At 34.5% G+C, this 27,251-nt stretch overlaps 1 long non-coding RNA gene across 9 annotated transcripts in view; it reads left to right on the top strand.

Annotated features, from left to right (window-relative positions):
• The first annotated feature begins 1,137 nt into the window (after positions 1-1,137).
• LOC143622563 (uncharacterized) overlaps positions 1,138-27,251 on the top strand; it is a 64,776-nt gene continuing 38,662 nt past the window's right edge. For 8 of the 9 annotated variants that reach the window (XR_013151741.1, XR_013151740.1, XR_013151737.1 and 5 more), the window contains exons 1-2: positions 1,138-1,422; positions 3,888-3,938. This is a non-coding gene — a long non-coding RNA (uncharacterized LOC143622563). The remainder of the gene's footprint in view (positions 1,423-3,887; positions 3,939-27,251) is intronic. The other variant, XR_013151738.1, reaches the window with a different exon arrangement.

Here is a 27,251-nt window from a genome sequence, read left to right as displayed (position 1 = left end):
GGGACACCGGCTGATCGGTGCATGTGCCCTTGTCTTTCGGCTATCAACGCCACCACATGATGCCTGATTAACTCATTATAAATAATATATAAGTTAATAATTATCTAATATATATAAAACACAAGTTTGGTGCCGCTAAGCCGGCATTGGGCCACTTGGCGGCACCATACTTGTCCATAGCATTTGCTTTTTTTTTCCCGTTTTAATACCGTAACGAACATGATGGAAAACGATCGAATTCGCATAGACTCAACATCTCAACACTTGAGACCAACAACGATCGTTTTTACCAACGTTTAAGTTTACCGACCGACACCACCTCATTGGTCAACTCTGTTTTTATATTTTGTTCTCTTTTTTTAGCTCCCGTACCGTGACAAACGTAGCGTAGCCTAGCCGAAACCGACCGATGCTGTGTATAGTCACCGCCTTAATGCCCAGGACCGACAACGCTTGGGTTTTACCACCGCATAAATTTTTTATATGCTAATTTGACGGATATATTTTTTATATGTTAATGGTGTCTATACAGTAACGAACGTAAACGATACTAACTGAATTCGCATCAACTCACTGATGTAACGCCCTGATTCTACCAACACCCGGGTTTCAACGTTGATGTTTTACCAACTGCCCCGGCGCAACGCGCCGAGTGAAAATCTAGTTAATTTATATTTTACAAGGAACCGACACACAAATTATTCGTTTTCCAAATCTTTGCTAAAACTATATATATTAGATTATTAAAACTAATAAAGGTTTTGATATTAGTAAAGAGTTTTAATCTAAAATATATTTAATATCACCTTGTTAATTAACGCATTAAAAATAAAGTTTGCGTATTTTATAAAAGATCAGATTATATATATATTATATTTTGTAACTTGGGTCTCACACTGAAATTTACCGTTCATTGAAAAACCGCTTCTACTGTTTGTACGCTATGTATTGTCGTTTGTAATTTCTTTCTTCACGCCACGTTTCATTTTGTTGTTTATTCATCATAGATGTTCAGCCCAGTATAAGCCACGTTTCATTCATATGTTGATTATGCACAACACTCTCTCTCATACTTCAAACCACCGCAGCAACCACCCACCGTTTGTATATATATATCTCTCTCTCTCTCTCCCGCTTAAGAGATCCAACGAATTGTGGTTGTATGTGACGTTTGGTAGAGAGAGAAACCGAGTTGTTGCCGGGGATTTTATGTCGGTTGTTTCACCCAAATCCATTGTTCAGGTTTGTAATGCTTTGTGGTTGCATATACTTATCTCTCCATCTTCAAGTTTTGTTTCTCATAGGGAAGATGGTGTTAGAGGGAGGCAGTACGGCTATGGGCGTCTGACGGATTAGGTTGGAAAAGACCGCCGCCGTGAGCTCCGAGCGTTTCTTCACTGCTTCCTCGAAACACACAATCAGGTTCACAAATATCGCCCCTAATTTCACCCATCTACTAGCCTTAAGCTTGAAATTTGGGTTTTGTATAATTGAACTGATTAACCTTCTAATTTAACCCCATTTAAAAGAACAAACTAAAGAAAGTGAAATTTCGAGAGTAGTTTCTCTGTTTTCTTAAAAATAATTATGTATCCTGTAACGTGTGTACGTGTGTAAGGCCCCGTTACCGGTGCCTCACATTTGGACGTTGGATTTACTCATAAACACAGTTCATAATATCAGAGTTAATAAAAACATTCGCGGAATCTTAAAACATTCAAACCATCATATTACAAAACCATACTTTGCTGTCTTAACGGGCATTCAAATCATTTAAAACATAAAACATTGTCTTTAGAATAACATAACATTTCTTGAGATGCCAGCTTCTTCAAGTCCATGCCATGTGCTTTCTCTTATGCAAGCTGCCTCAATCTACTCACCTGCGTGCATACTAAAAGTCAGCTACGCTGAGTGAGTTCTAGTTAATCATACAACATACAATCTGTTCTCATACTTGCACACGTGCGCGAAGGGGTGTACATTATTCATACTTACTTTTCATACATAACTATCCGTTCTATTTAAAGAGCCTTCCGCTCTATAACCTCACAGATATTATAAGGGTCTGGTCCCTAACATCACAGATATTATAAAGGGTCCGGTCCCCAACATCACAGATATTATTAGGGTCTGGTCCCTACCATCACAGATATTATTAGAGTCTGGTCCCCACCATCACATATATTATTAGGGTCTGGTCCCTACCATCACAGATATTATTAGGGTCTGATCACTTTGTTTAGTGTAACTGTACCGTACCTGTTCATACATACTTTCCTTGACAATACGTGCAATCTCCGAAGAGCGTTCACGTACCATCATTATAACATACATACATTATGCATACATCATATATTCATACATACATCATATCTTTCATCATACTTATCAATCATATCTTAACTACCACCTGACGGTACATGCAATATCCGAAGATCGTTCACGCACCGTCAAACAATCATCATACATAAATCATACAAGGCATACACTTACCACTTAAGATAAGTGTATTAACTATCACATTGAGTATGCACACAGCCCCGAAAACATAACAAGAAAGTGGGGCTAGAAACTCACCTCAAGGCGGTTGTGTTCACCGTTTACGGTTATTCCCTTCTTGAGGTGTGCATGACTAACTGTATAATCATACATATATTAAATATGGCTCTAACTCTTCCTATCGTATACTTAATCTTACGTATCTAAGCCGGTTTTACTTCATTGGATTATTACCGGTTAGTTAATCGCTACACTTTAACCCTTGAAGGCATCTTTCATAAATCATCAAAGTCCAAGGGTCACTTTGTAATTATATCATTCTTTTCTAAGTCCAGGGACTGTTCTGTCATTCTTTCAAAGTTCTAATTCGTAACTCAGTTCTTAACGAATGGGAATTCATAACGAATTAGCCATTATAGCGAATCTGCCTTTGTAACGAATCAGGCATCTTAACGAACTGGTCCTTATAGCGAATTAGACCTTAACGAACTGATCTGGTCAAAGAATGAACCCTATAACGAAGGGGGTTCATTCGTCCCTCTCTTAGCGAATGGCCTTATCGAATTGCCTAGTTCGCCCTTATTTCCTTAACGAATGACATGCTAGTTCGCTAATCTTTCCTTAGCGAATCGGCTGGCGAATCACACCCACTTCGCTAGTTACCCTTAGCGAATTAGGGTTAGGTCAGGGAATGTCAGAACATTCCCTGACATCGCTAACCTCGTACCAACCTTTTCCGGCGCCGCCTCTCCGGCGCCGGCCGCCGGAAAACCGCGGATTCGCCGGAAAAACGTGTTTTAACTCGTTTTTCACCGTTTTTCGTCCCGTTCGATCCAGATCTGAGCTAGGGTGACCCCTAAGCTCATCATAGGTTCAGTTTATACCCGAATCCACCCGGATCTCGTGACTTAAACGGTTTAACGGTGTCGGCTCGTCGTTTTGTGTTCATAACAAACGGTTTTAAGCTCAAACAATAAAATACTATCATTACCTCGAGTCGGTGCTCGGTTTCTTTCTTGATTTCGGCTAGAGATAAGGAAGAACTAGAGAGAAATCTTAAGTGTGTGTTTTGGGTGGTGTATGGAATATGTGTGAATGAGGATTAAATGGATATTAAGGGTTTATATATTTATGGATCATGGGCTTAAGCCCATGGTCTTTCCTTCTTTCTTTCCTAACCCATATTCATTTACCCAACACTAGCCCAACTCGTATTCTATTTATCTAAGCCGATAACGACCCACTATGAAATAACGAAATTTATTTTTATTATAATAACCGAAAGTAGGATGTTACATGTAACGTGTGTACGTGCCAAAAAAACACGTTACCTTTTATTAGGGTTGTTATTATTATAGTAACTATGTTAATAATGTTTCACACAGGATGAAGATAATCTTAAAATGCAATTTTTAATCAAGTCTGCCCTATGAAAGGTAATATAATCTTCAAATGCATTTTTTTTGGTACTTGTTACAGATTTATTAACTAACTAGGGTATAGACCCGCATGACACGCGGGTGAAAGAACATATCACTACAAATAATAAATTTAAACATAAGGTCAAATTAAGATAATAGTGGTTGATAGTTTGTTACAAAAGTATTATCAAATTACATTGTCTAAACATTTACAGTACCAACAAAAGACATTAACAAAACCGCTAAACAGGTTCTTGATATTAAAACATCAGCCAAATCTTCAAAAGTTAAACCAACACAAACTTCAAATTCCTAAACACCTGTAAATTTGTAAAAACAAAAAAAAAAATCATTAAAATTAATTTAACATAACAACATGTTTAATAATTAATAACATCTAAGCGTGGTTACTAAGTCTAAAAAAATGTTGTCAATATAATTCTTGTATTAAATCTATGAACAATATGTAATGTAAAGTATTAATATATTACCTTCTACTTCCTAATCGGACAACAAACTTTCGGAATAACAATCATAATAACTTTGATAGTGTAAAAATGTCTTTAAAATCTACTACTTGTATTAAATATAACAACAATACGAAAAGAGTTATATTTTACCTTAATGTTCGTCATCAGACTCAAAAATGTCGGGAAAATCTTCATAATCACTCTCATAGTTAGAACATTCTTCTAACCATTTGACCTTCGAACTAACCTCAGCTTCCAACTCAAGATGAGCAAGTTCTTTTCTTGCATTTGCTAACTTTAACACGTCAAGCTCTCTCAATATCACCAAATCATCACACGACAATAGTTGTTTCGGCTTAAAATTCTTATACTCTCTATTCTCGAACCAGACAACAACCTTGTTTTGATAAGGGTAAAAGAACCACTCCCTTACATGTTCATAAGGCAAACCCTCTTGATAAAGATCATGAAAGAAATTATGTAAAACATTTATCAAATTTGTTTCTTGTTGACATGGCAAATTCTTCCTAAGACCGATCTGATGTATCTGATGTTTCAACTGATTATCGAACAACATGACTGATTCAATATTATCTTTTTCTAATGTTGCTAAATTGCTAAATACAAATTGATACTTACGGAATAGTTTACAATACCTCCAGTTCATAATCGTAGCCATTAAAGGAGTTTAGTTAGCTTGAGAAACTTAGTATTGTTAAAGAAGAAGAAGAAGAATAGGATTAAAATGGAAAATTAAAAAATAGCTATAAGAAGTGACGGTTTTATTGTTCCAAGAAAATTAATGATGAAATCTATCTAGTTATTATAATGTATAGTTACCCTATAGTTAATAATATTTAATTAGATAGTATGATAAATATCTTAATTTAAATTAAAAAGTATATATTGAAAAGGTATGTTATAAAACGAATTTAAACAAACATGTTTATATCTAGAAAATTTATGTATAATATTAAAAATAACAAATTATTTATAAGTAAATAAAAAAAATTAAATATAGGATACCAAAAAAATATTAAATACAAAAAGTTAAGTACAAATGTTGTAAAGTAGAGAAAAAAATAAATTATATTATAACTATTACATTTATTATGAGATTCCAAATCGAATTACATAGGAAATTTAAACAATTAACATTCTGTGTTTCCAAAAATCTCCTTGTAAACAATATTTGTTGTTTTATTTATAAGCTTTGATTCCTTGTCGAGTATCACTAACTTAATACCATCTTTAGTCTTCACTCGTGACAAAGCAACATAAAGCTGACCGTGAGAAAATACTGGATCTTTAAGATACAATCTAAGTCTTGACAATGATTGACCTTGACTCTTGTTGATTGTCATGGCAAAACATACGGATATAGGAAACTGTCTTCTTTTTAATTTGAATGGAAGTTTCTTATCAGTTGGTGTAAGACTTACTCGACTAATTAGAGTGCGATATCCGATATTCGTACCAGAGACAACTTTTGCTTCAATTACACGCCTACCGAGACTAACAACTTGAAGGCGCGTACCATTGCACAAACCCTTTTTGTGATTAATATTCCTTAATAGCATGATCGGAACACCAACTTTGAGGGCCAATCTATGATTAGGCATGCCTGACATCTTTAAACCATTTAACAAATCAGGAGAGTACAACTGTGGATAAAAATCCTCAGAAATGTCTTCACTTTCAGCTAAACTGTCGGAACTTAGATACTCTACTTCTTCACCTGGAAAGAGGTCTAACATACGTTCATCAATTTCTTGAACGACCTCATTCAAAGGTGCCAACAGTGCACGATCCTGTAAGTAAGTAAGTTCGTTGAATCTATCTAATATATTAGGATAGACAAACCTTATTAAATCACCCATCGGATATACTGAGTTCAATATCAAAAGATTGTCGGGAATATCAATAACCGCCTCTCCAGTATTTGGACCGCCAACATTTCCTTGGCCTATGTCTAATAGCCAATCAGCAAACTCTGTAATATTTTGAATGTCTGAAGATTGACATCCAACTGTAAGCCTCATGTTCTTAGTTAGTTTAAGAACTTTACATTTTTACCAGATATAAGAAGAATTGATGCAAGCATTGACACATTCACTTCTTGTACCGTTGGTTACAACAGGCAAAATTTGGCGAAACTCACCGCCAAAAACAACAACCTTACCTCCAAATACCGCTCCTGAAGTATTGGCCGAATCACCATTCATAACATCATTTAAAGTCCTGTCCAACGCTTCAAATGCATGCTTATGAATCATCGGTGCCTCATCCCAAATTATTAGGCTTGTCTTTTTCAATAATTCATATACGTCGGTATTTCCTTTAACCTAATTTATGACATAATAAAAAAACATAACCAAATTAAGATATTTAAATGTAATTTGATATTAAAATAACAGATAAAGACAAATATACTAAAAAAATTATTAATATAAAATTAAAATAAAGTGAGTGGTAATATTACCGGACAAATTGAACCTTCGGTCAAATTAATAGGTATTAAAAATCTGGAATGTGCGGTTCTACCACCCTCCAAAAGCAAAGAAACTATACCGCTTGAAGCAACATTCAACACAACTTCTCCCTTAGACCTTATCGATGCAGATAAAGGTTTCCATAAATAAGTTTTTCCAAGTACCGCCGTAACCATAAACAAAATAAACTCCACCTTTTTAATCAATCAAAGCACTCATTATTTCATTATAAACACCTCGTTGTTCATCTGTTTACGAATCAAAGAGATTATTAAATTCGTTATTCATGGTCTCGATATCATATGAGAGCTCTTCCACAATTAACGGATTAGTTGCTCTTGAAATTGTCTCCATATCTGGAAATGGCATTTGTTTATATCTTCTAAGACTGGAGTTGTTTGAAATTAGAAAATTTTCAGTTTCCAAGAGTGCTAGATTTTTTAACTGTTCTTCTTTAAGAATCAAACCTGAAAATTAAATAAAAAAGTAATATAATTAAATATTTATATTATTATAATGTATATTATATATTTGCAATAATATAAATAATTAAAAAAATGAGTTAATCGTACCATGATCTTTTTGTTGTTTGTATTGAATACCGTCAACTAACAGTTGCCAAGTGCTTTCCCAAACAAAATGAGGTCTAGATAAACTATAAGTAATCAACATTGTAGCAAATAAATTTCTTAAATAATATCTAGTATAGGTATGACTTGCTTCTTCAATGACTTCTATGTATTCCTTATCATCATCTAAAAGACCTCTTTTGTAACATGCATCTCGAAACATTTCACACACAACTCCATCAACAGTTCGAATGTCTTCAAAACATTCTGGGCCTCTAACCTTATTTAATAATATTCTTAGATAGTAAACCTCGTCGAATGCAGGTGGAACAGCATGAACTCTACCTATTGCAAAACCCCTTAGGCGAGGTTCCCATTTACGTAACTGTTTTTTCCAGACATACTTTGTTGGAAACTCTGCGTATGTGAGAGTTTTTGCAAAGTCATGTTTCTTATTACACTCAAACCAGCCGGTAAACATCGAAGAAGCATTAGTTGTCTTGTTTAAAATATCTTCAATATCTTCGTTAGCACCAAATATTACCTATTGCTCACCGGGTAAATGAAAAGCAAGTCTCATAACAGACGGAATCCTATAATGCACATCAAATGAAAATATCCGCCATAATGCCTCGCATGCAGAGACATATCTACAATCATAAAACGCTTTGATTTCATCTAAATTAGGATTTGAGTTATCAGCATTGTTAGTTTGTACAAGAGAAATTGTTGCTCGGTCTGGACCCTTATTAATGTATTTGAACAAATACTTTATCGATCCATCTTGATTACACCACTCAACATTAATATGTGCTTGAAATTGTTTTAATAAAATCTTGTTGTATGGAACAACAGTTCTGTTACCCATCATTATATCTGACTTGACAACATATTGCCCGTTATCTCTTCTTTTATATACCGGAAAACCTTGCGAATCAACAGCTGTCTCATCATTAAAAATTTTTGGGAAACCTTTGGAACATTTTTTGTTTACCATGCACGTGCAATTCGGATTAGCATCACCACAAGGACCATGAATTATATGATCAAATACAAGCTTGTATAGATCTGGATCAGTGTCTTTGTTTGGAATCTCAGCAGAAATGAATTTATCAACATCTTGTGGATTATGAATCTTGCTAGATGGATACATAAATATGCAAATATGAGCATGCGGTAGCCCCCTTTTTTGAAACTCTATCGTGTAAACAACTGCAACACGCATAATAAAGGTAAATATTACACAAGTTTTAATAGGTAAACAAATAAACTGTTTATTTAAATTGAAATTCAAGTATATACAAAGTAAAATATTAAATTAGATGATGATTATAAATTTATACTAAACAAATTAAAGAAAATCACCTGCTTGAACCTTTCCAAACAAAGACTTATCCTTCACCAATTTAATCAGTGCATCAAGTTTGACCTTAAAAAGCCGACATAAAATATCAGGTCTATCCTCTGACTTTAACGTTGTATCTTTAAGAAATCTTTTAACTTCTGGCCAGTTGGGATTACAGGTTATGGTTATGAAAAAATCGGGATAACCAAACCATCTACAGAGACACATAGCGTCTAGGTAATTTTGCATCATATATCTTGCTCCGCCAGTAAATGAGGATGGTAGAATAACACGTTGACCAACACTTGAAACATCGGTATTTCCAACAGATTGCATACCTCGTAAACTTTGGTAAGTATCACATCGTAGCTCATGTTGTTTACCGCGTATAAAATGTAATCGTTGTGCCTCAATCATCGTATATTTGTCAACTAATATTTGCTGAAACAAACGCCTACCATTTAACATGGTTGAAAACCGATTTGGCCTGTCTTGAATATGATAAGCAAAAAACTCACGCATTGTAACCTTCTTGCGTGCTGCTGTTGATGATGATGAAACATTCTTATGAAGTATATTAACCTGATAACCATCTTCACCAAAAGGATGAAACAACGGGTATTGAAGAGGTGTATACGATGGATGAAGTTCACTGATACGCTTTAAGGAACCTGATTGCTTGGTAACAATTATGTCTCGGTTATCTACAGCGTCACCAATATCACTGACAATTAAAACGGCAACTTCAGAACTGGATGGTAGGTTATATTGTCTCGCATCATGCTGTCTTGTTCCAATAATACGCAACTTCAAATCGAGTTGTGGGTTTTCTTCAAAACAATCTCTTACCATCCGATAAGCTTGGACCAAATGATTATTTGAATCTAACATCGTCTTCAAATAATTTATAATATAGATCTCTAGCTCATCGTCCATTGATTTATTATCACTGCCCACAAAAAAAAAATACTAAGATTGTAAATAATATAAAAGAAACTAAAAATTAATAACAAAACATTATATTTATTTATACAACCTGTTGAATACTATAAAGGTTGTCAACAAAATATTGAAAACTACACATATGATATTTCAAAAGATAAATTGAAAATTTATTTTTTAATTACTCCGTATTAAATTTAATATATGAAATATTATTATGTGTTAAATTGTAACATCTTTAAGTTAAAAAATTATGAAACGTTTCATTATACAATGTTAATATTATAAGTTGCTGTAAAATCAGGACGGAAGTGCAAAATGTATATAATATAATCTTTTTTTAATAGAAGGCTTATTATTAAAATGACATTATTGTTAAAATTTAATTGCATTCAGTTTACTTTTAAGTGTTTCAATAAAAAAAAGACCAAAAAATGATAATAATAGTTAAATTAAAAACAAAATATACATGAAGAGTTAATTTGGACACCAGTTTTGCTCCGATCAACAGAACCAGTTCTTTTGGAATCTAATATTAATCGTCTATCTTTTCTTTTGTTAGTAGCAGAGTTCACAAATGGTGTTGATGTTTTAGAGTCTTCAAATAAAAAGGTGATGATATAATTATTTAAGCATAACAAAAGGCTTTCAAAGAAGTTTACTTATAAATTTTTAAAAACACTAACCGTTGTTTAATACAATCGAAGAGTATAGATTTGGCGACGTTGATGCAGACAAGTTCTCCTTATTAGATTGTGCACGCTTTAATGGTGTGGATGATTGTATATTCTTCAAATTTTGAAAATCTCGATTAACTGAATATTTTAAAATATTAATCATAAACATGAGAAATAAAATTAGATGAACACAATACATAGTGAACAACAATTTAATAACATACGAGGGACACAAGGAATCAATGAATTATATGTTATCTGTGGAAAATAATTTTGTTTGTTGCTTAAACCACTAACAGGTATATTAGAAGAACCTGCAATAGACATTTGATTTGATAATTTATTTTTATAAATAAATTTTATAATAAATAAAAAAAATTAATTTAATATAATTATACATCTAGCAAATTGTACTACGCCATATGGTTATCATTTATTAACAAAAAAAAACAAAAAATGTAAATTATTAATTATAAAGAAAATTCAATATACCTGAACATGTATTTTTTAGAACATCTTTCTTCCCGTAAACGGAGGAAGTTCTTTTTTCATCTAAAATTGATCGTCTTTCTTTCCTTTTTGACTTTGAATAGTTGAATAACGGTGTACATCGTTGAGGGTCTTCAAATTAAAAAGGTTGTAATATTAGTATTTTAAAACCTAAAAAAAGGTTTAAAAAAAATAAAAATATTCAAAGAGTATAGTTATGTTGCAAACAATTGGTAAAGACTAACCGTTGTTTAGTACATTCGAATAGTCGACATTCGAATTTGTTGATGGAGAAACGTTCTCTTTATTAGATTATAAACACGATAGTTGTGTTGATGATGAAATATTTTGCAAGGTCTCAAAGATGCGATTAACTGTAACGTATTACATATTAAAAAACAAAATGAGAAACAAATAAATAATAAATAATAAAGTAATAACGATTATTTAATTAACGTACCAGGGACACAAGGATTAAAGGAGGAATAGGTTGGATGCGGATAAGAATTTGTATTATTAGATAAACGATCTATATTATCTTGGTAACTATTAAGCGGTAAAATACAACCACCTAAATTGAAGAATATCAAATAGTATTTTATTTAAAATGTGATTTAAAATTGAAAATCATGATTTAATAAAATTTACATACTTGCATGATATGGTAGAGTTACAATCGGTGTTGATTGATAATGGATGTACTTTGTATTGTTGGATATGGTAGATAATGGTAAAGGTTGATTTTGGCCTACATTTAAAAAAATGAAAAATTAAATAACAACATTATTGCTTCTGAAAAACAAAATAAATTTTTTCAAATATCATTCATTGGGTAGAAAATATAAAATCATTCAACCTACCACTATTACTTGGGTTATTTTGAGAAGATGAAGCTCATTCATTTTTTCGTGTCTTTTTTGATGTAGACATCTTCCAAAAATATAGATATCAAGCCTCAAAGTTGTGTTAAGCAAACTTTACTGAACCATAACATACGAAAATAAAGTCTTATAAATTATATCTTCAAAAGACTCTTAAATATTATAACTCAAAATGAAAAAAAGATTATTGAACAATAACGGAAAATCATAAAGCATAAAATTTTAGACACAAATCAGAAAACAAACTGCTTTCTTAAGAATCAATTTTATATATCTATATATTTGAATTTGTATAAACATCAAAATCGACACATTAGTTAATTATAAATGAAATTCAAATTAAGAAATCTTTAAAATGGGTATTTGAGAACGCAAAATCAAACCGGAAATTATTGTTTAAATATAAACAATCTGTGTTTTCGGCCAAACATAAACCTATGACATGATTAAAAACCTAACCAGAAAATTTTCGGAAGTAAAGTATATAATGTAGAAAACACTTACAAAATCAATTATTCCGTTGGTTTATAAAGAACATGTATGAAGACACGAAAATTAAGTAATGATGTTGAAGAAGTTTATTTATAATGAAAAGTGAGAAAGTATATATAAACCAAAAATTTATAATATATTCTTTGAATGGAAACAATAATTGTACTAATATTAGGATTTGTTTATTTTTGTATGAAATATGATAATAGTAAATTTAAAATATGAGGACTAAAATAAAAAATATTACTGCATTTAATGTATGATAATAATAAATTTAACGATAATATAGTTAATTTAATTAGTAATCATAAAAATAAATAACATGTACGTATTCGTATTTAATAATTTTAAATCATTTTTAAATTAAATATATTATAGCAGAGATAATTATATAGGATTTATTGTATTGAAATAATTAATTTATGGCATTCAAGTTTACGTTATATATAGTTGTTTCCTAATGAACGTATGATCATATTAGTTGTAGGTAATAATTCTTAAAATATACATGTGTATACTTATATTTCAATACAGAGAAGACAACTAATGACAATGAACTTATAATTATAACCTAAAAACCATAACATAAAGTGATAATTAGTAGTACAAACCATACATATTAAATCTAACAAAATAAGTAGGATAATTAACATAAGTAAACCTAACAAAATACATATAGAACCTGTTAGCAAAATGGTAGTGTTTAAACCCTAATATAATTAACAATCCATTATCAACTTGAACATCAACCAAGAACATCAGTGAGTATCAACGAATGAGTAGCCTCATTGTACTCGAAAACCACCAAAGTGCCATACTAAAGGCCATTCAACCGAACAAAACTTGTCCAATTTCGAACCCTATACCTCTCATTATTGCCATTCAGTTCAATAGCAATTTCAGTGGAGACATCAACACCATTTGGATTTATTAAAACCAAATCTGATTCGTAATCCAAGTTATTGTTCCGTGCAAACTCAACCGGCAAACGCTATAAATAAAAGTAGAATTACAAAGTTATTTGTTTGAAGATCCATCACATGAAATTAAAGTATTTGTATAAAATCAGTTTACTTACCAGCCTATCCCGTACTATCACTTCCAAAATGTTATCTTCATGAACCTGAGGAACAATAATATCCAAGACCGACTCATCAACGTCTAACATACCAACATCATCTACGATAGCGACATCGAGTCCTAAAAATACACATCAAATATGTTATAAAGTAATTAATAAACTAAAGTGTACAAAAATATAGAAGATATAAAAAATTGACAAAAATACCTTCATTGTAAAGCCCCGTTACCGGTAGCCCTACTTTAACGTTGGATTTACTCATAAATGCAGTTCTAAATATCAGAGTTAACAAAAACTTTCGCGGAATAATAAAACTTCAACCATAACATTTTACATAGCCATCAAATCCTGTCTTATAAAACATTCGTAGTCAATTAAAACAAAACATAGTCTTTAAAACATCACAACATTTCTTCGAGATGCCAGTATCTTCGATTTCCATACCATGTGTCTTCAGTCACGCGAGCTGCCTCAACCTATTTGCCTGCGTGCATACTAAAAGTCAGCTATGCTGAGTGAGTTCTAGTTAATCACATAACTTACTTTTCATACACATATACGTGCCCGAAGGTACGCATTACAACATATCAAGATCAGCATTCGTCTATACACATTCATATCTAACCATACATTATAAAGGGCGTTTCACCCTACATATCTCGGATATTTTTAGGGTCTGGTACCCTCCATCCTCGGATATTATTAGGGTCCGGTCACCCATCATCCTCGGATATTATTAGGGTCCGGTCACCCTTCATCATCGGATATTATTAGGGTCCGGTCACCCTTCATCCTCGGATATTATTAGGGTTCGGTACCCTTTCTTCCATAGCTTCACACTATACCTGTCCTTAAATATTTTTCCTGACAATACGTGCAATCTCCGAAGAGGGTTCAAGTACCATTAACTTATCATACGTACATTATGCATACATCATAAATATTCATACATGCATCTTATCTTACATCATACATAGCAATCACGTCTTTAGCTACCACCTGACGGTACATGCAATATCCGAAGATCGTTCACGCACCGTCAAGCAATCATCATACATACATCATACAAGGCATACACTTACCACTTAAGGTAAGTGTATTAACTATCACATCGAGTATGCACACAGCCCCGAAAACATAACAAGGAAGTGGGGCTAGAAACTCACCTCAATGCGGTTGCGTTCACCGTTTACGGTTATTCCCTTCTTGAGTTGTGTATGACTAACTGTATAATAATTATACGTTTCAATAAACTATCACTACACATATCTCATTTCTAGTTTAATTATTACCCTCAACGAACGGGGGTCCGGGCACAGCGCCCCTGGCTGGGGTTAAGCTGCCAGGTCAGCTTGGAAAAATTTTATTTTCATTAACTGTCTTAACACATTTTCCATTAGCATTTTGAATCATTGAATAATATGCTACTTAAAAGTTCAAGGGCTTTTTTGTAATTAAATCATTCTTTTCTAAGTCCAGGGACCATTCTGTCATTCTGTTAAACTTCTAATTCGTTACTTATCCTTAACGAACTGACTTTCCATGACGAACTGGTTCTTGTAGCGAATTGGAACCTTTAACGAACTGGTTACTTACACGAATTGGACTTTTAACGAACTAGACTCTTAACGAATCAGTCCATGTAGCGAACCAGTCCAAGTAGCGAATTGGACCTTCTAATTCGTTATCTCCTTTAACGAACTGGTCATAACGAATCAAGGGTAATTCGTTACCCTTTTCCCTTAACGAATTGAATACGAACTACAGCTAGTTCGTTAATCTTTCCTTTGCAAATCAGCTGGCGAATTACCTCTAATTCGCTAGTTATTCCTTAGAGAACTAGGGTTAGGTCAGGTTTGTCAGAACATTCCCTGACAACCTCGTACACGTTTTTCCGGAGCCGCCATTGCCGGAAAACTCACCGGAAAAACGTATCTTCACCGTTTTACACCGTTTTTCATCGTTTTTCGTCCCGTTCGATCCAGATTTGAGCTAGGGTGACCCCTAAGCTCATATTAGGTTCGGTTTATACCCGTTCCACCCGGATCTCATGACTTAAACGGTTTAACGGTGTCGGCTCGTCGTTTCATGATTATATCTAACGGATTTAAGCTCAAACCATAAAATACTATCATTACCTCGGGTCGGTTCTCGGTTTCCTTCTTGATATCAGTTTAGAGAGAGAGAACTAGAGAGAGAATCTTAAGTGTGTGTTTTGGATGGTGTAAGGGATATGTGTAAATGAATTAAATGGAGGATTAAGGGTATATATATTTTTGATCATGGGCTTAAGCCCATGGTCTTTCCTTCATTCCTCCATAACCCAAGTCCATAACCCATATCCATTTACCCAACACAAGTCCATCTCGTATTCTATTCAACTAAACCGATAACGACCCGCTATAAAATAAACGAACTTTATTTTATTAATATAACCGAAAGTAGGATGTTACAAGTCTTCCCTCCTTAAAGAGGTTTCGTCCCCGAAACCTAACTATTACATAAACAGATTCGGATAAAACTTGCGCATCTCATCCTCAGCTTCCCATGTAGTGTCCGATCCCTTGCGATGCTTCCATATCACTTTCACTAGGGGTATAACCTTGTGACGAAGTTGCTTCTCTTTGCAATCGATAAACCCTATCGGTTGCTCAATGTAGTTCAGCTGTTCATCAACCTCAATGTCCATCAATGGCACGTGCGACGTGTCATCAGCTAGACACTTCCTTAGATGAGAAACATGGAAGGTTGAATGAATTCCTTCTAACTCACCGGGTAAATCCAGCTTATAAGCTACTTCCCCCATACGATCTAAAATCTTAAACGGTCCAATGTACCTCTGTTGGGTCAAGAAATTGACCTAAGGGGAGATTGTTGAGTCAAATATTTGACCTAAATGAAGTACATGGAAGATTGGAATCTTCTCAACCTCCTCTGAATTTGCTAAGTAATGGATCCGAGCACACCTTAGACCTCCGAGCAAGCTTTTACTTAGCCGGGTACGATATTTTTCCTACCAGGCAAGGTTTGCTTCAAGTAGTCTTCTTAAGTGGATATCCGAGCAGGGTTTGCAAATTAGTGCGTTACCAAGTAAGGTACACTAGTTTATGTAAACCCGGGCAAGGTTCACTTTATCAAGCAAGTCTGTTCTTCAGAACCAAGTATTTTACTCTTCCGAGTAAGGTTTGGTTATCCAAGTCCAAGAAGCCAAGTGATTGGAAGACCGGGCAAGGTATTCATTAATTAGTAAGATCCAAGCATGCTTGATAATCTAAAGGAATATCTCTAAGTAATATCGGGCAAGGTTCAGCTCAAGCAAGGAACAGTACTCCCGAGTACACCTTGCTAATAAGTTATTTTAATAGCAAAGAGCTGAAATGGATCATTGAAGAACAAGGTTGCTCTTAAGGAGTTGTCGGGCAAAGTCTGGCAAATTCAAGAAGACTGAAGTCTACTCGGTGAGTATTTTACTTAGTGAAATACTCTTTAAGTAAAGTCTACCCAGAAACTGATCCCGAGCACACTTCTATGTTACCAAGTTATGAAGGATGGCCGAGCATACTCGGAAAGACAAGATTGGTGCAAAGCCTACCCGGAAGACTTGTTTTACACTTAGTTTATTTTGAATATGTATGACTGTATTTAGGGTTTCTAGAAGAAATGACAGCTGTCATAGGTTGGCAGGCCTGTAAATAGAATGTTTAGGGCATGCCGCCAAGGGGGCACAATACGGATAATACAGACACATTAATTGAGAGAATATTGTGTGATGGCTGTCTTAGGATTCCTAAAAAACCTTAAATCGATTATCCTTTTGTATGATTAATATTATATAAATGGAAATCTTTTGAGTGAATCTTAAGTGTGCTTTCTACCTTTGATTATTCATTGCAACCGTATGTTTGTTATTGATTCCGCCTTTAACAAACGGATATCTTTCTAAATATAGCAACCCGTCATTAACTCTCTTGTCAACACGTTAATCTGTGTGAGTTATGACATGATTAATTAAGATCCAGTTGAAATCGAGTGGACCGACAAGTGGTATCAGAGCTCTTTACTGCTATTTTGGAAAGATTGTTGCTGATTGAAGATTTGAAGAAGAATGACGTAAGCAGACCACTGTTCCATTGATTTGTGACGTCAGCAGCCTTGTTTTTCATTTTTCTTCCAGATCTACAATCTACCGGTGTTTTCTCTTCCTTATTTCAATTAAAGTTCTAATCTTTATATCTACATCTTGTTCTAATCACATCAGACACATCAGATCTAAGCATTCTGTTTTCAGATCTGATTATTTTGAAACTCTTTTTTTAAGAAACTGATTTTTAATTTCTCAAAATGTCTGGATATGAGGAACAAGAGGTGTCTACTAACAAGATACCTAGGTTGTATGGACAGGAAAACTTTATCAAATGGAAAGTACTCTTTGAAGCAGCAATATGCTACAATGATATTGATATGTGGAACTCCATCAAGAATGGTCCACAAACTGCTGTTGAAGAAGGTGCAAATGCAACTGCAACTGCTGCTGTAAGAGAAAAAATGAGAAAGGTGGATGACAAAGCTTTAGCTATGATTAAGCTAGGTTTGTCTTGGTAGATTCTGACCAAGGTGGCTCATCACACAACTGCCAAGCAAATGTATGATGCCATCCTTGAAATGTATGAAGGTAATACTGAACTAATGAACATAAAGAAGCAAAGATTGAAGCAACAGTTGGAAAGGTTCAAGTATAAAGATGGAGAAAGGTTGAAATCAATAATAGAACGTTTTCTATGTATTGTGAATGAGTTGAGGACAACTGATTATGTAATGACTGACTTTGATTTGAATACAAAGTTACTCAACTCAATGCCAAAAGAATGGTATACTGCTTGCAAGTTCATCCTTCAGAAGCATAATTTCAATGAATTAAAATGGGATGATGTAGTATGCTTTCTTCAGGCTGCAGAACTTGAAATGATAGAGAATGAGATGATTAAGGATGACAGACCCTGCTTCAATGTTTCAAATGCATTGATTGCACCCATGGGAAATCTGTCTACCAAGAATCAACAGCAAATTCCCATTATTGAAGAACCAGCTGAACATAATGTTGTTACTTAAAAATCTTTCATTGGAGGTAGCACAAGTAATCAAGGAAATCAGCAGAGGTTCAATGTGCAACTGATTGATGATACCGATTCTGCCTCCAAGCCAAGTGGAAATGTTCCTAATACTGGCACAGGACATGGTCAAAGCAATGAAACACAAGCTTTGTTGTCTATGTTTACTGAGTCATATAATGCATTTGTTGCAAAGAATCTAATTCACATAAGTGTGGTACAAGATGATTTAGAACAAATTGATGCAGATGACTTGGAAAACATGGATTTGAAGTGGCAAGCTGCCATGTTGGGTTTGAGAAGTAAAAGGCTGTATAACAGAACTGGTAGGTCTCTGGTTTCTGGTCCTAATGACAGGATTGGATTTGACAAGTCAAAAGCAATCTGCTACAATTGTTAGCAACCTGGTCATTTTGCAAGAGAATGCAATCAACCAAGAAACTTTCAAATGAATCAATTCCAGAATCAACAACCAGGAGGTCAGCATCAATATCAACAAAATCAGCCAAGAGGTCAGTAGCATTACCAACAAAATCAGCCAAGATTCAACAACAACAGTCAAATGAACAACTTTAACAACAACAACTTCAATCCCAACAACAATTACAACCCCAACTTCAACAACTTTCAGCCTCAAATGAATAATCAACAACAAAGTATGCAACAGACTCAAGGTTTTCAAATGAATAACAATCAAAACCTTCAAGCAGCTCAAAATGTTCCAAACAACACTGTTCCAGCAAATCAAAATCAGATCAGAAATCAAGGAAATGTGGCAGTGACTACACAGCATGAAGGAAATTTTGATTGGAGCAATCATGAAGAGGACATTGCAGATGATACCAGGAAAGCAAATGTGGCATTCATGGCCATAATTGAGAAAGAAAAGGGATCATCATCTCAGGTACACTCTGCTCCTACAGTTGATTTAAATGAACTTATCATTGAATTGAAAACAAAAGTAGGGAAGCTGGAAAGTGAGTGTTTTAGAAAACAAAGCATCATCAATGAGTATGAGGCAAGTGAGTTGATCAGTGATGAAAAGATTAAAAGCCTTGAAGATGATTGCATGATCATTTACAGAACTCAAACCAGATACACCACTGAGATTGATGGATTAAAGAAGATGTTGGTTGAAGAAAAGGTGCAAAACACAAGACTGAAGGTTGAAACTGAATTTCTGAAGAATTTTATCTCAACAGGCAACATATGTGGTATACTGAACCAGGTGAAGGAACAAGACAAATACAAAACAGTACCACCTCCATTCAACAACACAAGACTGAAGGTTGAAACTGAATTTCTGAAGAATTTGATCTCAACAGGCAACATATGTGGTATACTGAACCAGGTGAAGGAACAAGACAAATACAAAACAGTAACACCTCCATTCAACAACAACTTCATGCCAAAAGTTGACAAAGAGAAAAGAGATGCATACTTGCAACAATTCATTTACAGAACTCAAACAAGATACACCACTGAGATTGATGGATTAAAGAAGATGTTGGTTGAAGAAAAGGTGCAAAACACAAGACTGAAGGTTGAAACTGAATTTCTGAAGAATTTGAAGATGATTGCATGATCATTTACAGAACTCAAACCAGATACACCACTGAGATTGATGGATTAAAGAAGATGTTGGTTGAAGAAAAGGTGCAAAACACAAGACTGAAGGTTGAAACTGAATTTCTGAAGAATTTGATCTCAACAGGCAACATATGTGGTATACTGAACCAGGTGAAGGAACAAGACAAATACAAAACAGTACCACCTCCATTCAACAACAACTTCATGCCAAAAGTTGACAAAGAGAAAAGAGATGCATACTTGCAATAATTCATTTACAGAACTCAAACCAGATACACCACTGAGATTGATGGATTAAAGAAGATGTTGGTTGAAGAAAAGGTGCAAAACACAAGACTGAAGGTTGAAACTGAATTTCTGAAGAATTTGAAGATGATTGCATGATCATTTACAGAACTCAAACCAGATACACCACTGAGATTGATGGATTAAAGAAGATGTTGGTTGAAGAAAAGGTGCAAAACACAAGACTGAAGGTTGAAACTGAATTTCTGAAGAATTTGATCTCAACAGGCAACATGTGTGGTATACTGAACCAGGTGAAGGAACAAGACAAATACAAAACAGTACCACCTCCATTCAACAACAACTTCATGCCAAAAGTTGACAAAGAGAAAAGAGATGCATACTTGCAACAATTCATTTACAGAACTCAAACAAGATACACCACTGAGATTGATGGATTAAAGAAGATGTTGGTTGAAGAAAAGGTGCAAAACACAAGACTGAAGGTTGAAACTGAATTTCTGAAGAATTTGAAGATGATTGCATGATCATTTACAGAACTCAAACCAGATACACCATTGAGATTGATGAATTAAAGAAGATGTTGGTTGAAGAAAAGGTGCAAAACACAAGACTGAAGGTTGAAACTGAATTTCTGAAGAATTTGATCTCAACAGGCAACATATGTGGTATACTGAACCAGGTGAAGGAACAAGACAAATACAAAACAGTACCACCTCCATTCAACAACAACTTCATGCCAAAAGTTGACAAAGAGAAAAGAGATGCATACTTGCAACAATTCAGAGATGTCTTTCAAGACAAGAAAGAATTTGTTGATTTGTACAAAAAGGTAGAAGTGAATGAAGAAGGAGAGTTTGTGATTAAGAAAGAAGTAAAAGAGGATAAGTCAATTGGAGTTCAAGTCTCTGAGGATGACTTTGATTCAGTTGAGTTGGATCAAGATGATTTGAGTGATTTGAGTGATCAAATTACTGAAAAGGAAATCAAAACTGCTGAAAGAGGAAGAAAATATAAGAAACCGGAATCTGTTGATAAACTTCCAAAGTATCCACCAGTCCCACCAAGATTGAAGAAACAGAATGATAAAATGAAAAGAGAATATGTTTCCTTTGATATTTGTGAAAGGAGGAAGATAATCTACAATGCAGTCAGACCACCAAGCAAGGCTGTATTGAGTAAGATAAAGCATAACAACAAAAAGAAGATGGTGACTGAAAAAGTTGATACAGAAAATTTTATCCCAGTTTATCCAGTCTTTTCTAGTCATGAGGCGTTGGATGTTGGAGAAGTGGAAACAATGGAAGAGTATGTGAAAAGACAGTCAAGGGCTAGAGAAAGCAATGATGAAGAATCTATGATTATGAAGAAAATTGTCTTTGTCAAAAGCAAACTTGAAAGACAAGATATCAAGATTGAGGAATTTGTTCCGTTTTCAATTGATTTTGATGGTTTAAAGAATCAGAAGACTCTAGGAGTCAAGACACCTAAGCCAAGTGAAAGATACAAGAAACCAAAAGAACATGAAGTATTCAAGGGCAAGGTTTGGTGCAAAAGGTGTGATGAATATGGTCACCACACAGATTCATGTAATGAAAGATTCAAATTCAAAGCATTTAATGTACCAGATGGAACAAAGTATGGACAAGACTTTGTCCTGTATAAACAGAAGTATGATAAATATCTGGGAAAAGGAAAGGTGTGTCGAAATGAAACCATGAACAGAGACGAAAAGAAATCTCAAAAGGAGACAAGGATTGAGAAGAAAATGGCTGAACTAGCAAGAAGAAGTAAATCTCCTAAGAAGCATGAGAAATTGATCAAAAAGAACTATCAGTCTTTGAGAATCAAACAAGATACTCAATCAGTCAAATTTGATGGTTCTCAAGGATCATCAAGCAGTGAGAAGACAAGAAGAAAAGAGGCACATTCTAGAAATAAACCAACAGAACTCACTGGTGATGAGAAGTTTCTACTAAGACATGGATATGAACCACATGGTTTCCTTTGGAAACCTAAGACTGAGAGTAAGGTTGAGCAATTTGCTGATGTGAGAGACTACTCTGAGAAGAAGGACTATGTGATAAAAGAGTATGCCACTGACTCAGCTAAATACCAGTGTCCAACCTCACTTGTTAAAACTCCAAGAGAGTGTGGTTATGAAACTGATCACTCAGAAAACTTAGAATTGACTCATGAAGATCCTAAACCAACAACATTCACTTCCCAAGCTGTGTCTGAAACTGAATTTGATGAGCTGCAAGTTGATAAGGCTTGCACTTAATCACTTAACTAATCAAATTTTCTTTGTATGTGCAGGAACAGTCCACTCCTCTAAATGACATATGGTATATGGACAGTGGTTGTTCTAGGCACATGACTTATGACAAGAGATCTCTTGTCAATTATGAAGAAAAGTATGAAGGTCCAGTAGCTTTTGGGGGTGATGAGAATGGTGGAAAGATTGTTGGAAAAGGAATCTTAACAAATGGGAAAGTCTCATTTGATAATGTATTTCATGTTGAAGGTCTTCAGTACAATCTACTGAGTATATCACAAATGTGTGATAAGGGTTACAAAGTCAGTTTTGATGATTCACATAGTTTCATTTTAAAACCTGAGTTTGTAATTCCACCTGAAATGATTATGATGATGGCGCCAAGAAATGGTAACTTGTATGAATTGAATATGAAAGAAGCTATTTCAAGAGGAGGTGCATGTTTTGTTTCCAAAGCCACTGAAAATGAGTCAAAATTGTGGCATAGGAAACTGTGTCATGTGAACTTGAAAAACATGAATAGACTTGTCAAAGGTGAGCATGTCATAGGCTTACCTACAAGAGAATTCAAGTTGGAAGATCATTGTGATTCATGTAAAAATGGAAAACAACACAAATCTACTCATAAGTCAAAACTCATCAACTCAATTGATCAAATACTTGAATTACTTCACATGGATCTCTTTGGTCCTGTGAGTGTACCAAGTATTGGGAAGAAAAGATATTGTCTGGTGATCATTGATGACTATTCAAGATACATTTGGGTTTATTTCCTAAGTACCAAGGATGAGACTGCAGAGTTGATTAAAGGTTGTGTAACAATGATTGAGAACAAGTTAAATAAGACAGTCAAGATGATGAGAAGTGACAATGGCACTGAGTTCAAGAATGGAGTTATGCAAGAATTCTGTGAAGCAAAAGGAATACACCAACAATTCTCAGCTCCTAGAACTCCTCAACAAAATGGTGTAGCAGAAAGAAAAAACAGAACACTTATTGAAGCTGCAAGAACCATGTTAGCAGATGCTAATCTGCCTGTCACTTTTTGGGCTGAAGCTATAAATACAGCCTGCTATGTTCAAAACAGGATACTTGTCAACAAAAGGCTTAACAAAACTCCATATGAAATATTTCACAACAGAAAGCCTTACATTAAGTTTTTCAAGCCCTTTGGATGCAAATGTTTTCTACTGAACACTAGAGACTATTTGAACAAGTTTCAAACAAAGTCCCTGAATTGTTTCTTTGTGGGATATTCTACACACTCAAAAGCCTACAGAGTTTATGTGAAAGATCACTTGAGTGTTATAGAATCCTCTGACATCATTTTTAATGAGAATCAATTCAATACAGTTGATGGTGCAGCATGGCTGTTTGATCATGAGAAGTTAATAAGGTTTTTCAAGATTTATCCTGAAGACATTGATGAATCTTTCTACAAGACCAGTGAAATTGAAGAGAAAAAGAAGAAGTCATTGGACTTGGAAGAATTATGGAAGAAGGTTGCTGAAAAGGAAAAGAAATATACTTTTGTGAAGAACTCCTCATGTGATATTGGTGAACCTAATCAAGAAAACAATCACAATGTTGAACATGATCATACTGAGAACAATCAAGACAATCATGATGTACAGGATGATCAAGTTCAGAATGAGGGTGACACAAGCAACCAAGCAAGTGGAGAAGAAGCTGCATCTACAGCAAGATTTCATGATCTATTTCAAAGATTAAATATTGGAAACAATGGTGCATCTACTTCAGGACAACATAATGATGAAGCACCAGAATTTCATGATGCAGAGACTGATTTGATCATTGAAGAACCAGAACTCAATGAGTCAAATCTTGACACAACTGTGTCTACAGATATGATTGTTCAAACTCCTTATGTGGAAAAGAATCATCCTTCTGAAAACATCATTGGTGATTTGCATGAAAGAGTTACAAGAAGTCATTCCGAAATTGCAAACATTTGTCTTTACTCTTGTTTTCTATCCCAAATAGAACCAAAGAACATAGCACAAGCATTAAAAGATAATAGTTGGGTGGAAGCAATGCAAGAGGAATTGGCACAATTTAGAGACATGCATGTGTGGGATCTGGTTGATAAGCCATTTGACAGATAAGCAATTGGAACCAAATGGGTTTTTAGAAACAAAAGGGATGAAAGGGGTTTGGTGATTAAGAATAAAGCTAGACTTGTAGTACTAGGATGTCTTCAAGAAGAAGGAATAGACTTTGAGGAAGTCTTTGCACCAGTTGCAAGACTTGAAGCTATCAGGATTTTTCTTGCATATGCTGCCTCAAAGACCATTAAAGTGTTCCAGCTTGATGTTAAGTCTGCATTTCTAAATGGAAAGATTGATGAAGAGGTGTATGTTGCTCAACCTCCAGGTTTTGAGGATCCAATGCATCCAAACAGGGTGTATAAGTTAAACAAAGCCCTTTATGGATTGAATCAGGCTCCTAGAGCATGGTATGATGAGCTGTCAAATCATCTTCTTGAAAATGGTTTCAAAAGAGGAGCCATTGACAAGACACTCTTCTACAAAAGAAATGGATCAGACTTGCTTCTGGTACAAGTGTATGTGGATGACATCATCTTTGGTTCTACAAATGAACAAATGTGTATGGAGTTTGAAGGGGTAATGAATTCCAAATACAACATGAGTTCTATGGGAGAAATGAACTTCTTTCTAGGATTGCAAGTTCAACAGAAAGCTGAGGGGATTTTCATTCATCAAAACAAATATGTGCAGGACATCTTGAACAAGTTCAACTGTCATGAGTACAAGACTGCTTCAACTCCAATGGACACCAAAGAAAAGATGACTGCAGATGAAAAGGGGGAGCCTATAGATGAACATGAATATAGAGCCAAAATTGGATCTCTGATGTATCTGACTGCAACAAGACCAGATATCATGTTTGCTGTATGTGTGTGTGCAAGATTCCAATCCAGTCCAAAAGTCTCCCACATGAATGCTGTTAAAAGAATATTCAGATATTTGAAGGGAAGACCAGACTTAGGGATTTGGTATCCAAAGAACCAAGCTTCTGATCTGATTGCATATACAGACAGTGACTATGATGGCTGCAACATGAGCAGAAAGTCAACCTCAGGAGGATGTCAATTTTTGGGTGAAAGGCTAGTGTCATGGCAATGTAAAAAACAGACTACAGTTTCAATCTCTACTGCAGAAGCTGAATATGTTGCTGCATCTGCCTACTTGCACAAGTTCTATGGATTCAAAATCAGATGCTGGACTATGGTTTGAATTTCTTGAACACCCCTATTCTTATTGACAATAATGCTGCATATTTTACTGTTAAAAATCCAGTTCAATATTCCAAAACTAAGCACATTGAAATCAGACATCATTTCATCAGAGACTGCAGTGAAAAAGGTTTGATTGAAATGCAAAGGGTTGAAACAAGTGACAATTTGGCTGACCTATTCACCAAACCACTTGATAGAACCAGGTTCAACTTTCTTCTAAAAGCCCTGGGAATGATCAACTCTGATGAAATCTGATTAAGGATGTGTGCCTGGTTGCGTGTCTCTATGTGCTAACTGATTATTTTGACAGAGGTTACACCTTATAAATGTTGATTGAATATGTTTTGAATATGTTTTAAATGAATGTTTTGAATATGTTTCAAATGAATGTTGATTGAATATGTTTGAAGTTAACTGATAGGTGCTTAAGTAAATATCTGTGCAATTTGTTTGAAATTGATGATAATTCTTGACTATCAAGTTAACTGATCCGATGTTATGATAAGTAGTTTGATCTGTTTGGGTGAAATTGAATGCTTATCTGATGTCATGAGTAATCACATGTTTATGGTTACTTGAATATGTTCTTTATCTGATCTTCTGATGTTGTTAAGATAGGATAGACATTGAATGTTAGTACAGTCTGTTTTCTTGATGATGTTAAGAATGATTAAGATTTGATTGTGTGATGCAACTGTTTATGTCAAAATGTGTTTTATGTCAAAATTAAGTGATTCAATGAATTTTATAATGAATTTTGCATAAATACTTTATTTTGGTCAAAACATGAGCAAGTTGATTAATGGTGTTGAGATATGATAAGATTATTCAGTTCAAGCTTTTAAGAAGCTTAAAAGAAGGATTTTTTTTAGAAAAGTCTCAAATAGTTGTTCTTGCTGAAAACTATGTCATTTGCCCAGTTGGAAGGACATGCACTTGTGTATGTTTGGTCCTTAAATCTCTATAGATTCAAAGGATAGCCATTGACCTGAAAACTGAATGCATTTGGGGCAATTATGACTTGTTTCTTATTCCTTCACTTAAAACTATGTCAATAGCTTTGACTTTGAAAGGACATATATTCACATGTATGTTTGGTCCTGTTGACCACTTTTGGTCAAACAGGATAGCCATTAACCTGACAATGAAGAGATATTGGGGTGATTGAATATTAAACCGTGTTTATTGGGAAATGATAGTACATTGACTACTTAGCTGATCATATGGAATTAATAGGCTAAAAAGACCTTAGTATAGTCATTAACATGTATGGTTGCTTTCCCATGATGATGTAAAACCTAAGGTGATATAAACATAATGAATATGCTAATCTTTATGTGGAGATGCATAGTTGTCTTTGCATGTCTCAAGATAAATCTCTCCGAATG

This window comes from Bidens hawaiensis, unplaced genomic scaffold, assembly GCF_021521415.1.
Source record: "Bidens hawaiensis isolate Kalapana, Puna unplaced genomic scaffold, B.hawaiensis_p1.1 tig00003219_1, whole genome shotgun sequence".
Taxonomy (NCBI): domain Eukaryota; kingdom Viridiplantae; phylum Streptophyta; class Magnoliopsida; order Asterales; family Asteraceae; genus Bidens; species Bidens hawaiensis.
The sequence above is the reverse complement of the archived record's forward strand: the minus strand, read 5'-3'. Positions and strand labels throughout refer to the sequence as shown.